The 17,122-nt window shown below is 39.7% G+C and overlaps 1 pseudogene; it reads right to left on the bottom strand.

Annotated features, from left to right (window-relative positions):
- Positions 1-261: 261 nt before the first annotated feature.
- LOC142953081 (alpha-tectorin-like) lies at positions 262-8,833 on the bottom strand (annotated as a pseudogene).
- Between the last annotated feature and the right edge of the window lie 8,289 nt (positions 8,834-17,122).

The raw sequence follows: 17,122 nt of genomic DNA on the forward strand, positions 1-17,122 counted from the left end.
TAGACTGCAGACAGTGTCGGCTTTACGGAGGTCAACACTTCAGCTTTTTCTGGCAAAAAATATTACAGTATCCCTTTAATTATATTATTAAAAGTATACATTCTGTTCTTAAACCTGCAGAATTCCTTCTTTCAAGATAAAGAAACTTATTTCTGAATCATCTTTTTGAACAGATGATCAAAGTTAAAAGGTGGTTGAAATATTCTTTATATTTATATTCTGAGCAGGTTAAACTGTGCAACACTTTATAAAGAACTCAGCTCCACCTCAGCCAACTATAGCAAAGCTGCTCACATATTAATGCATCAGTGATAATCCTTTAATAGATGCATAAAACCATAAAAGGAACCATACAGCAGAATGACTAATTGGTAAAGCAGCATTTTCTCCTCTCCTGCTTACCGGAGCACAGACTTTGTTCTGTTTTGCGCACAGCTCCAGTTTGCAGTGCAGGTAGACTTCAGGTTCTTGCCCAGAGAACTCGAACATGTTGAAAGAGAAGAAGTTGGAGGTTCCCAGTCCATTTCCCTCCACCTTCACCGTCTGTTCAGCTGGGTTCGGGCATCTGCTCAGAAACAGGGAAACAGACACGATGAGTTCACGAGATGCTACTGCCTCTTGGCCAGGTCATCATTGAAAATGAGAATTGGTTCTCAATTGATTTTACCTGGTTAAATAAAGGTTAAATAAAAAAATAAAAATAAAATCAGCAGTTGATTCTTAAAAGCCGCCGACTAAGAGTTCTTTCTCACCCAGCAATGACGAGGTCGTATCGCGGACTGCCATTGGGGGACGGCTGGTTGGTTGCCCAGCAGGAGTCGGTCACTATTGCGACCGTGTTGTCGTCCAGCCCCTCCGTCTTCAGCTCCACCCAGACCTTCTGGTTCAGCTGGATGTCAGTGCTCGACCCAACGAGGTTCATGCGGCCGGCATCGGTGTAGGCGCTCATCATCAGAGTGTAGTTAGAAACTCCAGATACAATCCGCAGCACCACAGAGCTGCAGAGCGCGCGCACACACACACACACACACACTTCAGCTGTGTCAAACTACAACAAGCTGCACATCAACAAGCAGGTGAAGCTCAGCCGCCCTCCACACACCTGTCTTTGATCCTGAAGAACACACTCTTGATGTCTGGCTTGGTGTAGAGGCAGGAGAAGTCGATATATACTTGGTCATGGTGGGTGATGACTCCGTTCTCTGAGCTGTTCCTCATCATGATGGTGTTCTTGGAGAGGATCTGGCTGTTGTTCATCTAGATTGAGACAGAAACACAAGGCATTGTCTCTCCTCTTACATCAATCAGACAGAAAACTTGTTCAGCTGTGTGTGTGAGCTGGAAGTGATGAGCAAAAACAGCATGTTTTTTTACTCTTGTTGAGAGCAACAAACTAGAGGAGGGAACCCACCGAAACCTCGGTCCCACAGGTGTTGCTGCTGTCGAAGCTGAAGGTCACCATGTGGGTCTGGTTGTCTATGTGGCCTTTGCAGTTGGGGTCATTGAGGTGAAGGACGGAGTAGTCGATGCCTTTGTCCTGCAGCAGACATCCAGCCAGACTAATGGTGGCAGAGTTCTCCGTGCAGACTGTCGGCTCACCTGGACACCCAACAGCACAATCACGTCAAATATCACCACTTCAATAAGGATTCATTTGCAGTAGAGGTGTTCAATAACTAAGAGCTAGTTTGATTTGATCTATCATGGAGGCAGAGACATGTCCAGTCTTTAATCAAACACTATCAAATATGTTTTTCTGCTTCAGTGACCAAAGCACAAACAGGACTCTTCCAGAATCAGTTGGCATGTTTCAGATGTATCCGCAGGTGCTTTTTGAGTTACATGTTCTCTGTCTTTGGGTTCATTTGCCCTCCTCTTGCACGTTACTTAACATTTACTCAATAAGCAACAAATTCCGGTTGCAACAATTCAGAATGCAGACAAATGCACAAACCAAATCTAAACTTCTCCACTTGCTGTACTCTGTAGACTTGCACTGTACCTAAAGCGTTCGTTGGTTTGTACTTGGAGGCAAAGAAGGCCCGACACAAGCAGCTTCTTTCTCCGAGCTTCTCGCCGCAGAACTCATGATCGCTGCAGTACTGGTCCAGACAGGAGGCCTGAGGGACAGCAACTACAGACAGACACACAGACACATGAGCTTCACTTTCAGGTCAACCGACACAAAAATAACATTGTTCATGTCAACAAGTTCAGTGATGTAGTCTCCACCAATACTGCTTACATGTAATGCATCAGTGATGGTCATTCATTCTGCACAACGAATATTTTAAGTGTTTGTACTTGAAATACTTTGCTGCTCATATACAGTAGTAAATTATTAATATTGTTTCTTTGGTAAAGTGTCTGAATTCCACCATTATTATGAAGTAAACCTCAAATGTAAACTCACTGAAATGACCAGGCTAAACATCCACTCAGCAGCAGAATAAGAGAAAGTGAACGAGGATCTTACAGCAGTTGACTGTTGACCTCCAGTCGTCCAGTGTGACGTCGTCTTTCAGGCTGCAGGACTTGGCGTAGGCCTCCATAAACTGGCAGTTGAGACCGTCCACCGCCGGGTATTTGCACAAAGTGTCTTTGCAGGCGGCTACGTAGGGCTCTGGGTCAGTGTGGTTGTGACAAGCAGTGAAGGGTGGCTGCCTCAGGAGATCACAGCTGATCGAACCGTGCAGAGAGGAAGAATGAGTGTTATGAATGTTTACCTTCCACAACCATCCCTGGTCACATGACAGTGTCGTGGCACATATAAATGTATATGCAGATGACTCGGTGCTGTTTGAAGGGAGTGTTTAGTGTTTAGATGGGTCACTTCTTACTGTTCAGCGGACCGGTTGCAGTTGATCGTACCGTCGACGGTGTCGTTGTGCTGAATGTCGCAGCTAGGGGGCGACAAACAGCACATTACATTAGAAACCGACAGGACATGAATAACAAATGTATTAATATCAGTCAGTGCATTAAGTTAAGACTAAGTCGTACCCGTCCTCAATGTTCTTCTCGTCATTCAGGGTGGTGGTCTGGCTCTGATTAGTGGGGTTTCCACACAAACCCTCTACAGCTTGCATTGGTCCTGTTTGATGTCAGGAGACAATTGGAGACAAATCAATGAACTTTGACCCTAATAAGCACAGCTTTTATTCTGAAACTCAGTCCAGATAGGGTCTAGGGTTCTGTACCTGACACATGGGCGGTGTTGCCATCAAAAAAGACTGTCATGTTGGAGGAAGGTATCTTGGCAGTAACTCCAGTCTGGTCCTTGGAGAGCTCCACACCGTGAAGCAGCTGAGTCGTGGTGTTGAGATTCAGTGTTTGGTCTCCGACCTACATCACAGCAGATAGGAAACATGAAGGAAACACTGGTCCTGATCCTGGTTCCATATCAGTAAATATGATCACAAATAGATCCTGAGATAAAACACTGATTACTTTGTATGCCACCTTTTCATTGGAGGAGTAACAACTGTACACAAATACTGAATTCATTCTACAGAGCTTTACTGGAGTATTTCTATTTGATGCTGCTTCATACTTCTACCACCACATCTACAGAAAGTGTCTCTGAACACATCAACACAAAGTAACTCCTGGCTTGTAATGATCATCAGATTGATCAAAGGACCCCATGAACACTGTTTTTAGATGGATTGTGGCAGCTCACCCGAACTCTCCCGCCTTGTTCCAGATACATTATTACACCTGACTGCGTTATTATCAAGTGGTCCAAAAATGACACGTCTTTACGGCGACGCTCACGGAAACCTGCATCGAGCGCAAAACCAGAGCTTCCTTGAGGCTGCATCAGAGCGTAGTCACAGCGATCCTGGACAGAGTGGACTCTGCTGTGGAAATCGATGACAGTGGACCCAGTCACAGTGCACACCACGGTGGGTTTATAACACCTGATGAGATGGAAAGAGACCATTTAACTGTCTTTTTATCTCTAAAGGCAGAATCCAAAGACACAAAGACATTTCATCCTTTGAAGATAAAGTTTCTTATACATTTGAGGAATATAAATCGTGACATGAAATTAAAAGAGTACTCCACCAATAACTCATAAAGATCAGTTTATTAAAGGGGAGTACCACTCCACCTGTGAAAACACTACGAGAACAACTCTAATAACTCTGAGATAATGAATACGTCTAAAATAATAAACATCTGTGTGTATGGAATAATGTTTACAGGGTTGCATTGTGGGAAATGTAGGATCCAGGGACTTTGAAGTGTGACTGTACTCGGGGGAGAGCCAGGATATCTCTGCAGCATTGATCTTGATCTCATCCAGAAAGTATTCAGAGGTTTCAAGTCTCTTTCAGTCCACGTGGTACACTTCATTTAAATCTTCAGTGAAACATTTATTCAGACGTTATCACAAATATAAAGGGAACATATTTACGTGTCGTTGCCGAGGCAAGCCTCGAAGGGTCCACATGAACTGACATTAGTGAGGACTGCAGACAGACTACAGACTGTAATGGAGCAGTTTTCTGGGTTCTTGAAGATACTTGAACCGATTGCAAAAAGGACATCTGGGAGGTGAAAGGAGGTTCATGAAATTAGTTTGATATCAACTGTAAGAGATGGAAATAACAGCAATTTTAGGATATCACATTTTTTAGAGGATCCCTGAAGAGTCCCAGTCCCTTTTCTTTGGGAACCGCATGATCTGCCTACCTGAGACTCTGCATCTGCTTATGTCCCTGATAACTCCGCTGGTTATTTGACTGTTAGTAAATGACCATGAACCCACAGTTGAGTTTCCGACCGTTGTAGTCACGTTCTAGAAAAAGGTTAGACACAAATCAAGGTTCAAACTTTATGACTGAGTGACTGTGTAGAACCTGAAATCTACGTTTCTTATGGTTTTGTTCAACTTTAGGACATTTCAGTGGGACAGTGAGAGCAGTGGTGACCTCAGCATCACATGACCAGAAGTCAACCTTTCACCTCCCAGACTGGCAGGTTGAATCTGGGGGGAGGGGTCAAAGTCTAAAAGCAGCACCTGCCCCCCCATAATTAATAAAGATCATTACTTCTAACCAGCCCTGCTCATGATGCTCCAGGTTGTTCCTCCCATTAATTACAATTAGAAGCAAGAAGCATTTTACATAAATTACCCAGCAGCATTTAAACTTCTTACAGAATCCACTGAACAACAACAAATACTTTGAACCATTTCACAAGTAGTCAGAAGAGACACAAGTGGTGTTAGTTCAACACAACCAAAGTATTTACACATTCACACAGAAACTTCAATGTATTTCAATAAAACATGACATTTATAGGTTTGTACTAACTGAACAAAGGGATGTGTGATTTCTGACGGCCATCTTTGTTTGTGATGAGGACCAAGAACCAAATGTTTTCTTTGTCCGTCTGCAGATGAAATGTTTTAGCTCCAGATGTTCAGAAGAGTCTTTGAGGATTCTTCAGACTCAACTGGAGCTAAAACACCAGAGGAACAGACTCTCTGCCCTTCTGGCTGAAGGTCAGCATCAACTTCACTCGCTATAAAGCACAATAGTTTGAGTTCATATGTTGTTATAGTAACACAGTTACAGCTCACATATACTTACAGCATCACCTTTGAAAGCTGTAGCACCAAATATCTTGAGAACTGCTTGTGGGCCAAAGTTGTAGAATGTGGTAAAAATCTGAAAGCACAAACAGACGAGAGACAGAATATTAGGAAATGTCTCCAAAATATTTCAGAAATAAACCTTGATTTGACGTTCCCTTCACCACACGATGTCTTTGAAATGTTCACAATTTACAAAAGACCATCAATGTAAAGACATGGAACTGATGAGGACTTACTGTAAAGGTTGAATCTATTTTGAAAAATACGTAAAAATAGCAAGGTGATGTGGTTTTTATGTTTGGCAGAGCTGTGTGAATATTTGATCCAGGTGCTTTTGTAAATGGTAATACTTCCACATCCACTGTAGTTGATCCACCTCCGTTGTCCCACAACAGACATTCTTGTGACGCTTCATTTGGGACATTTTTGAAACAAACTGCAAGAGATGAATCGTTGTTGAACTTGACCTGCAAACAGAGAAACAACATTCATGAAGTAAGAACAATATTCATCTTTTAAAGACAGACTTTGACTCATAATCAGCATCGTCTCATTAAATGTTAGGAACATATATTGAACCATTTGAACTGTTAGTGCCGTTTGTTTTTCTCAAACCAAAAATAATATCAAATCATTTTCCTCATCTCAGGTGTTTGAACCTTATGATCTGTTTATCAGTGGAGAGAAGGAAGTGAAGTTCACAGTGAGCTGGTGGCTCATTTGGAGATTTGTGGGTAATATTTGGTGAGAGAACAAATGTGAAGGTCAGGAGATGATGACCAGTAGAGCGATCGTTAATCTGCTCTGCAACATCAATGATGTTTATTGGTTCTATCATGGAGGCCTTTATTGTCTATAATTATTTAACACTTAATAATCTGTATTTCTTCATAATGTCGAGAAAGAACTATGACATTTGATATTGATCACACAACAGACTGTTGTTTTAGTACAAATAGAACATCTGATCCTTTCATAGATCACAGATGTCCAACGCGTTTCAACTCAACATCTCCATCAGGGTTTGAGGTGTGATGAATACAGGTGTTCAAATTTAAACCTCCACGGGTCACATGACCTGTGAGTACTGCCCCTCAAACCTCCAAGACATGACCGTGAGAAAAATGAATGCAAACATGTCCTGAAACAACTAAAACACAAGAAAAGATGTGAAATCACAAATTAAGCTCAATAACAAAACAATAACTAAAGTAAGTCAGCTGTAATCCTCACTGACATGAAGGCCAAACAGAGTAATGTGAAAGAAATAAATAAAGTGAGGACAGAAATAGTGTGACTAGACAAGGACCTCGTTGAGCCCTACAGTGTGAACATACTCATAATGATGATGATGATGATATACAGAGACAACATGACCAGACATCATGCTACAGCCTCATGGACCCTACAATGAGCTCGTTGTCGTATAGCAATAGTTTTTATGTCAACAGGACCAATGTTTGTTGACTCAGTGCAGCGCTGCCTTCTTTCTCTTCTCACTGTTGTTTCACTAACTCACTTTGTTGTGTTGAGTTTAATAACACAGGAAGTTCTCCATTTAAACACAAGCACCCAATATTTATTCACGCATCTTTCATTCTTTGAGACTTTATTCTTCATTTATGAAATGATTTTATTCTGTTCAGCTGACCTGCTGACTAAAACTATTTTAGTGATGCAGCTTCTGTAATGAATCACTCGTATGTGAGCGGACTGAGAGGCTGAGGAGGGAATGAGATGCAGGTTAGTCCTGTTCTCAACTACAACTTTGAGGCGCTTGTATTTGAGTATTTTCAGCTACGTTGTACTTTTACTATTTGTATTTCATTTGGCAGATTAATAACCAGAATATAATCACAAACTACATTCTGGTGTAATGTTAGAGGTAAAGACAACAGATGACAGTGATGTCACACCTCTCATTGAACTGTTGGATAATAACAGTAACATGGTTTCATTTTACTCACTTCTACTCTTGAGAATGAGCGTCCATAAAAGGTGATGGGACACGAGCTGACGTCCGCCTCTCCACCAGGACTATGAAGTCTTACTGGTTGAGACAGGTAGAGGTCAACCTGGCTGGCAGCAACTACAGCGTGAATGTGAAGGAAAAGAATATCAAAGATTAATTAATACAGTTCTTTCATAACTCACACTTCTGACTTTAAATTAATTCTGGGTGTAAAAGATTAAATGAATGAAATCAATATTTTTGTGTTACTACGGTAATCTGAATCCATTATTTAATTCATAAATGTAAGTAGATTAAGGTTAAGTCCTTTATAAACAACTGAATCTATCAAACTAAATTGTCCCAACTTAACTTACTTGTGTTAATTAAAAGCATCTTATTCATTTATATTGATTTCATGGACGAGCACATGTTTTAAAAGAATCATTCAAGTAAAAATCTGTGTTGAAGGCAGAATTTAAAAAGCTGCCATCACTGCGGGGGGGGGGGGGGGGGGGGGGGGCATTAAACACAAACAGTGACACAGTATCCAAAGGGGATTTTACTTTGAAATTGATTTCATCAAAAGTCTTTCAAAATAAAGGTTGTATTCTAAAGCACTGAAAACTGTTCAATGTCTGCTTACCTGCCAGCAGGAGGAGCAGAGCAGCTGGCTTCATGATGGAGAAGCAGCAGCAAACTGTGGAGAGCTGTGAGAGAAACAGTTCATATAGAGACATGGAACACCTTCTTTAGTCCCTTCCATGCGTACAGTATAAAGAACAGTGTTCAGGGTCCTGCATGCAGCAGAGGGTTATCAGAAGGTTCCTTACTGTCTCTAAAATCCACTACATGGACCCTCAGTGATTTCCTTAAGATGAAGCTTATTCACCAAGTTAGTACGAGTGCTAAAGACTCCAAAACTAACATTTCTGAATCATTTCAATAAGCAGTGCAGTTTGTCTTTGTTTTCCCTGAAGTCTCTGCACACTCAACAATCATTTTCTTGTCTCTATACAGAGGTACCATGATGCATCTTGATAGAGGGGTTTAAAGCCCCCCAGCCCCCCGTTACTGCAGCACTATGATCAACATGAATTCAGGCAGAGAGGACGAGCGTGCAGCTGGTCTTACCGTCTGGAGGTCGGGTGGAGCAGCAGGGAGATGGAGCTTTGAAGATGGAGGTCAGTGATGAGCCGCCGGATGCTTCTTCTCTCGGGGAGATGTGCCTGCTGCTGTCTCTCTCCGTCTCTTCTTATAATGGTCCTTCTCATCACGCCCCTTAAGACTGACGCAAGTTCTACATTCTCCAAAACTCCCCAAACTGGCTTTTTGTGCCCTTAAGGTCTGTTGAGGAACTCGCTTTTCTCACAGCAATGCAGCGAGTGAGTTTCTTGTTTTTTAAAAGTTGCCTCAAGATAAAGCAGTTATTATTATTATTTACATGAATCTTTCCAATAGCAACCCACGTGAGCTCCCTATGAGGCTGCTATTGGATATGATGCTTTAGTGAACTCTTCACACAGATTAGAGACATGGTGTGATTAGAGTAAAACCTGAACAGGTCCCTCAGCATTCTGTCCTGGTGGCCTTGAACCTGAGAGCCTCAGGTGCTTTAAAACAGGATTGTGACAAACGACCTGTCGTACCTTCCAGAGAGATGTTTGTTCTGAGAACATTCTGTTCTAAAGGAGAAAAGTATTCAGGTTAAATAAATTAATGATTGTTAAATCATCTATTAAATCATCTATTTCAGTGAAATTCAAACTTCCATCTCGTCTTCCGTTACATCGTCTCATGTGTGTCTGTGTGATCGCTCTCCTTTAAGTCTGTCCTCCTCGTTAGTCAGATTATTTCATTGATAAAGATCTTGATCATTTGATTTGTGTGTATATAAAACAATAGGTCCTTGTACGTCATGACAAGAACTCCGTATCAAGATTTCATTGATTAATATCAAATTTTTCCAAAATCGGGTTGCTTCCTAAATGGAATGTTGTGTTAAAGTCTGTTCGTTAAACTAATGGTGTCTCATGGTATACGCTGATTACCTTTATCCTTTTATACCGATTTATGGGTTTATAGATCCTGATTAAGTTATTAATAATCGTTTCATATTTTAAAATTAATTATATTAATTATAATAATGCAGTTATTATTTTCAATGACATGAACGAGAATCATTTGAATAGCTGGGAGGAGGTTCGGTATGAACTAGATAGAGTTGGGCTCCTCACAGAACACTGGTTCTGGGACCAAACTCCTGGAGAGGGACTCTGTCCTTTAACAGAGCTGCCAGGCTGAGTGTGGGGATCCTCACGAGCCCTCGGCTGTGTTGGAGTTCTCTCTGGGGAACGAGGGGGTCGCTTCTATGTGACAGAGAGTCGCTGGGAGGAAGTTTCTGACTGTCGTGCTCATGCACCAAACAGCAGCTCGGAGTACCCGGCCTTCTTGGAGTCTCTGGGTGGCGTTCTGGAAAGGACGCCGACTGGGGACTCTGTAGTCCTGCCGAGACACTTCAGCACTCATGTTGGATGGAGAAACCCAGAGCAGGGTGATTGGGAGTAACGGCCTGCCTGATCTGAACCCAAGTGGGTCTTTGTTGTTGGACTCTACTAGTCACGGATTGGCCATGTTGTGTCTGTGCCGCTGTGTGCCGTCGTAAAAGCATCCTACGGCTGTGGCAGCGCTCGTTTAAATGTGCCCTGCACAAAAGCTGGAAATATGGAACTGAGCGGCCGGTCACAGGTCATGTGATGTTTGCCAGAAATAATCAAAGAAGTCTCTTCACTCCGATCACGGCTTGAATGGTGGAGACGGCCTCCGACTCTCAGAAGGCGCTGAACGTGGACAGAATGTTCTTAGAACATTCTGTCCACGTTCACATGTCAATCAATCCTCCTGGACTGGATTCCTTCACACTGAGCTGCTGTTGGTCCTGAGGGCGTTTCAGGTGCAGTTAAATAATGTGCGCATTTTAAATGCCACAGATTCCTTCCACACTGTACGAGCAAAGCAGAGTGTTGTGTTCATAACTCTTTATAATCATTTTTAATTATTTTTAAAACTTGATCTATCATTTTCCTGTATCCATTATTTATTCCATTCATTTAGTTTATCTGATTGTTTATTTATTAATTCTCTGTTTAGTAGTTTAGTTATTTAGTTAATCTGATAAATATTTCATTAATAAAGAACTTGATCATTTGATTTGTGTGCGTATAAAACAATAGGTCCCTGTACATCATATTTAGCACCGCTATAGAAAGATTGACAACATATACTCATCGTTCCTGGCCTTCTGTCGGCCATCTTGGTTTTGACAAATTTGTGTTGCATGATGCACGACTCTGCCATCAGAACCCACGACCTTCTGAACAGCTGTCCGCTGTAGTGACACACATGACGTTTAAGGATCATACAACAAGAGAGTCAAGTAGTGCACAATGAATAAGAAGGAGTTCAGGTCTTGTTGGTGAGTTTACAGTATTTTCCACCAGATGGCGCTGTGGATTACAATGCTACACACAAGGTACTGTACTACACCTCAGAGGTACATATAGTACTTTATACTGTACTACACCTCAGAGGTACATGTTGTACTTTATACTGTACTACACCTCAGAGGTACATATAGTACTTTATACTGTACTACACCTCAGAGGTACATATAGTACTTTATACTGTACTACATCTCAGAGGTACATGTTGTACTTTATACTGTACTACATCTCAGAGGTACATATAGTACTTTATACTGTACTACATCTCAGAGGTACATGTTGTACTTTATACTGTACTACACCTCAGAGGTACATATAGTACTTTATACTGTACTACATCTCAGAGGTACATGTAGTACTTTATACTGTACTACACCTCAGAGGTACATATAGTACTTTATACTGTACTACACCTCAGAGGTACATATAGTACTTTATACTGTACTACACCTCAGAGGTACATATAGTACTTTATACTGTACTACATCTCAGAGGTACATGTTGTACTTTATACTGTACTACACCTCAGAGGTACATATTGTACTTTATACTGTACTACATCTCAGAGGTACATGTTGTACTTTATACTGTACTACACCTCAGAGGTACATATAGTACTTTATACTGTACTACACCTCAGAGGTACATATAGTACTTTATACTGTACTACATCTCAGAGGTACATATTGTACTTTATACTGTACTACACCTCAGAGGTACATATAGTACTTTATACTGTACTACATCTCAGAGGTACATATTGTACTTTATACTGTACTACATCTCAGAGGTACATATTGTACTTTATACTGTACTACATCTCAGAGGTACATATTGTACTTTATACTGTACTACATCTCAGAGGTACATATTGTACTTTATACTGTACTACACCTCAGAGGTACATGTAGTACTTTATACTGTACTACATCTCAGAGGTACATATTGTACTTTATACTGTACTACATCTCAGAGGTACATATTGTACTTTATACTGTACTACACCTCAGAGGTACATATTGTACTTTATACTGTACTACATCTCAGAGGTACATATTGTACTTTATACTGTACTACATCTCAGAGGTACATGTTGTACTTTATACTGTACTACATCTCAGAGGTACATGTAGTACTTTATACTGTACTACATCTCAGAGGTACATGTAGTACTTTATACTGTACTACACCTCAGAGGTACATATTGTACTTTATACTGTACTACATCTCAGAGGTACATGTTGTACTTTATACTGTACTACATCTCAGAGGTACATGTTGTACTTTATACTGTACTACATCTCAGAGGTACATGTTGTACTTTATACTGTACTACATCTCAGAGGTACATGTTGTACTTTATACTGTACTACACCTCAGAGGTACATATTGTACTTTATACTGTACTACATCTCAGAGGTACATGTTGTACTTTATACTGTACTACATCTCAGAGGTACATGTTGTACTTTATACTGTACTACACCTCAGAGGTACATGTTGTACTTTATACTGTACTACATCTCAGAGGTACATGTTGTACTTTATACTGTACTACATCTCAGAGGTACATGTACTTTATACTGTACTACACATCAGAGGTACATGTACTTTATACTGTACTACATCTCAGAGGTACATGTTGTACTTTATACTGTACTACACCTCAGAGGTACATATAGTACTTTATACTGTACTACACCTCAGAGGTACATATAGTACTTTATACTGTACTACATCTCAGAGGTACATATAGTACTTTATACTGTACTACACCTCAGAGGTACATATAGTACTTTATACTGTACTACACCTCAGAGGTACATATAGTACTTTATACTGTACTACATCTCAGAGGTACATATTGTACTTTATACTGTACTACATCTCAGAGGTACATATTGTACTTTATACTGTACTACACCTCAGAGGTACATATAGTACTTTATACTGTACTACACCTCAGAGGTACATATTGTACTTTATACTGTACTACATCTCAGAGGTACATATTGTACTTTATACTGTACTACACCTCAGAGGTACATATAGTACTTTATACTGTACTACATCTCAGAGGTACATATTGTACTTTATACTGTACTACACCTCAGAGGTACATATTGTACTTTATACTGTACTACACCTCAGAGGTACATATTGTACTTTATACTGTAATACACCTCAGAGGTACATATTGTACTTTATACTGTACTACATCTCAGAGGTACATATTGTACTTTATACTGTACTACATCTCAGAGGTACATATAGTACTTTATACTGTACTACATCTCAGAGGTACATATTGTACTTTATACTGTACTACATCTCAGAGGTACATATTGTACTTTATACTGTACTACATCTCAGAGGTACATATTGTACTTTATACTGTACTACACCTCAGAGGTACATATTGTACTTTATACTGTACTACATCTCAGAGGTACATATTGTACTTTATACTGTACTACACCTCAGAGGTACATATTGTACTTTATACTGTACTACACCTCAGAGGTACATATTGTACTTTATACTGTACTACATCTCAGAGGTACATATTGTACTTTATACTGTACTACACCTCAGAGGTACATATAGTACTTTATACTGTACTACACCTCAGAGGTACATATAGTACTTTATACTGTACTACACCTCAGAGGTACATGTTGTACTTTATACTGTACTACACCTCAGAGGTACATATTGTACTTTATACTGTACTACATCTCAGAGGTACATATTGTACTTTATACTGTACTACACCTCAGAGGTACATATAGTACTTTATACTGTACTACATCTCAGAGGTACATATTGTACTTTATACTGTACTACACCTCAGAGGTACATATAGTACTTTATACTGTACTACATCTCAGAGGTACATATTGTACTTTATACTGTACTACACCTCAGAGGTACATATTGTACTTTATACTGTACTACATCTCAGAGGTACATATTGTACTTTATACTGTACTACACCTCAGAGGTACATATTGTACTTTATACTGTACTACACCTCAGAGGTACATATTGTACTTTATACTGTACTACATCTCAGAGGTACATGTTGTACTTTATACTGTACTACATCTCAGGGGTACATGTAGTACTTTATACTGTACTACATCTCAGAGGTACATGTAGTACTTTATACTGTACTACATCTCAGAGGTACATGTTGTACTTTATACTGTACTACACCTCAGAGGTACATATTGTACTTTATACTGTACTACATCTCAGAGGTACATGTTGTACTTTATACTGTACTACATCTCAGAGGTACATGTTGTACTTTATACTGTACTACACCTCAGAGGTACATGTTGTACTTTATACTGTACTACATCTCAGAGGTACATGTTGTACTTTATACTGTACTACATCTCAGAGGTACATGTACTTTATACTGTACTACACCTCAGAGGTACATATAGTACTTTATACTGTACTACATCTCAGAGGTACATGTTGTACTTTATACTGTACTACATCTCAGAGGTACATATTGTACTTTATACTGTACTACACCTCAGAGGTACATATTGTACTTTATACTGTACTACATCTCAGAGGTACATGTTGTACTTTATACTGTACTACATCTCAGAGGTACATGTTGTACTTTATACTGTACTACATCTCAGAGGTACATGTACTTTATACTGTACTACACCTCAGAGGTACATGTTGTACTTTATACTGTACTACATCTCAGAGGTACATGTTGTACTTTATACTGTACTACATCTCAGAGGTACATGTTGTACTTTATACTGTACTACATCTCAGAGGTACATGTACTTTATACTGTACTACACATCAGAGGTACATGTACTTTATACTGTACTACATCTCAGAGGTACATGTTGTACTTTATACTGTACTACACCTCAGAGGTACATATTGTACTTTATACTGTACTACATCTCAGAGGTACATGTTGTACTTTATACTGTACTACATCTCAGAGGTACATGTTGTACTTTATACTGTACTACACCTCAGAGGTACATGTTGTACTTTATACTGTACTACATCTCAGAGGTACATGTTGTACTTTATACTGTACTACATCTCAGAGGTACATGTTGTACTTTATACTGTACTACATCTCAGAGGTACATATTGTACTTTATACTGTACTACATCTCAGAGGTACATGTAGTACTTTATACTGTACTACATCTCAGAGGTACATATTGTACTTTATACTGTACTACATCTCAGAGGTACATATAGTACTTTATACTGTACTACATCTCAGAGGTACATGTTGTACTTTATACTGTACTACATCTCAGAGGTACATATTGTACTTTATACTGTACTACATCTCAGAGGTACATGTTGTACTTTATACTGTACTACATATCAGAGGTAACTGAGGTGTAGTACAGTATAAAGTACAACATGTACCTCAATAACAAACGTTTCTGCCTCAGGGGATCAGAGAAAAGAGTGAATTACAAATATCACTCTCAATGATCCCAAAGATAATGTGACTGTACCGGTGTTCTTCTCTCACTCTGTCAAACAGGTTCTCTTTCTGCTGCCGTCTGGCTCCTCTGATGTCGGACTGTATTAAAGGTTTGTAAATTCTTACAAAGGGCAGTGAGTCAGGAAGAGGGAACTCCTTCCAGGGTGATTCTTCATGACGGCTGAGACCCTGACACCCAAACTGCACATCTGTTTTAAAGAAAAGCATGTTTGTAGATTTAGATTTATTTGAGAACTTGTGGATTTCCTGGTTTATTTCATCACTTGTTTCTCAAACGATATCAATAATTCATTCGGTCTCCAGTTACGTCCGTGACGTCAAGAACTACAAGCCAATCAAATGTTAGTGGCTGTGTCTCATTCTCTGCAACAGTTATTGGATTTAATGCTGTGGTGGATTATTCACCAGAATCCACCAGAATGCAGGAAATCATGTGTTTGATCCCCCCCCCCCCTTAATATGTGTCCCTACCAATGTTGAAAACAAACAACCCCCCTTTTGAATTTTAATATTATTTTTACAAATATAACTTGATCAATCTTCATCCTCCACATGTGCAGGCTGCATCTCTTCTTCATGGACAGACATGAGAATGACACTTAAACGTCACTACCGTCCAAAGCAGATGTTTGTTCTTTACAACATTCTTTAGTTCTAGAAAAGGAGCGAAGTCTTCATTTCATTGTTGGTTTAGTTCCTCTGTGATTGAGTCTCCGTGGCGTCTCTGTGGAAGTCACGTGATGCGTCTCCGTGGTCGACTGATGTGGATCCAGCTGCTGATTACGGGAGATAACGAGCGCGTTGTGAAACCAGAACAAAGGCGTCTCTCATTGGTCGGGACGGAGCCGGAAAGATGTTTGTGTGAAACATCCGTCAAACTCCGAATGAACCAGACAGAAATAATAAGAATGAATAACCTGAACATCGGAGAAAACAAACAGCAGCTTTATGAACAAACAACAAACAAAAAGACTTCACGTGACAGTTGTTTTTATTGTTTCTTTGTTCACATTCATCTGCTGACGACGTTCAGAATCAAAACGTTCCTTTCTGATTGAAGGAGAAATGATTTTAGATTTTATTTTATTCCAAATTAAACTCGTCATTAGATGACTGAGTGAAAACAATGTTGATAATTAAGCATTAAATTAAATCTGATAACAGAAATGATATTTCTACAATAACGATTACATAAAAGGAGACAGACGTGTGTTTAGTTTATTAGTTATTGTTCCACAAACAGAAACTAGCAGCACGACTTCCTCGAGTGAACAACCTGGAGATCTGACTGATTGAGAGGAAATCTATTTATCGGATGTTAAACTTTAAAGGTTTGTTGTTTGTTCAAACCCAACAAAACTTTATCTTCAATTGTTCTGGAACAGAAACAAACTCCTTATTTAGGGTTAAATAAGAGAACAATAGTCGATCTGCATCTCTCGACATTGTATTCTAAATCTATTTCACTCTGCTGTTTATAAAACCTGATCTTTCATCTTCCAACTTCAACTCACATTTAAGATTGTAATTGTCTGAAACTC

The sequence above is a fragment of the Anarhichas minor genome, unplaced genomic scaffold (assembly GCF_050575085.1).
Source record: "Anarhichas minor isolate MPS153535 unplaced genomic scaffold, ASM5057508v1 ptg000018l, whole genome shotgun sequence".
Taxonomy (NCBI): domain Eukaryota; kingdom Metazoa; phylum Chordata; class Actinopteri; order Perciformes; family Anarhichadidae; genus Anarhichas; species Anarhichas minor.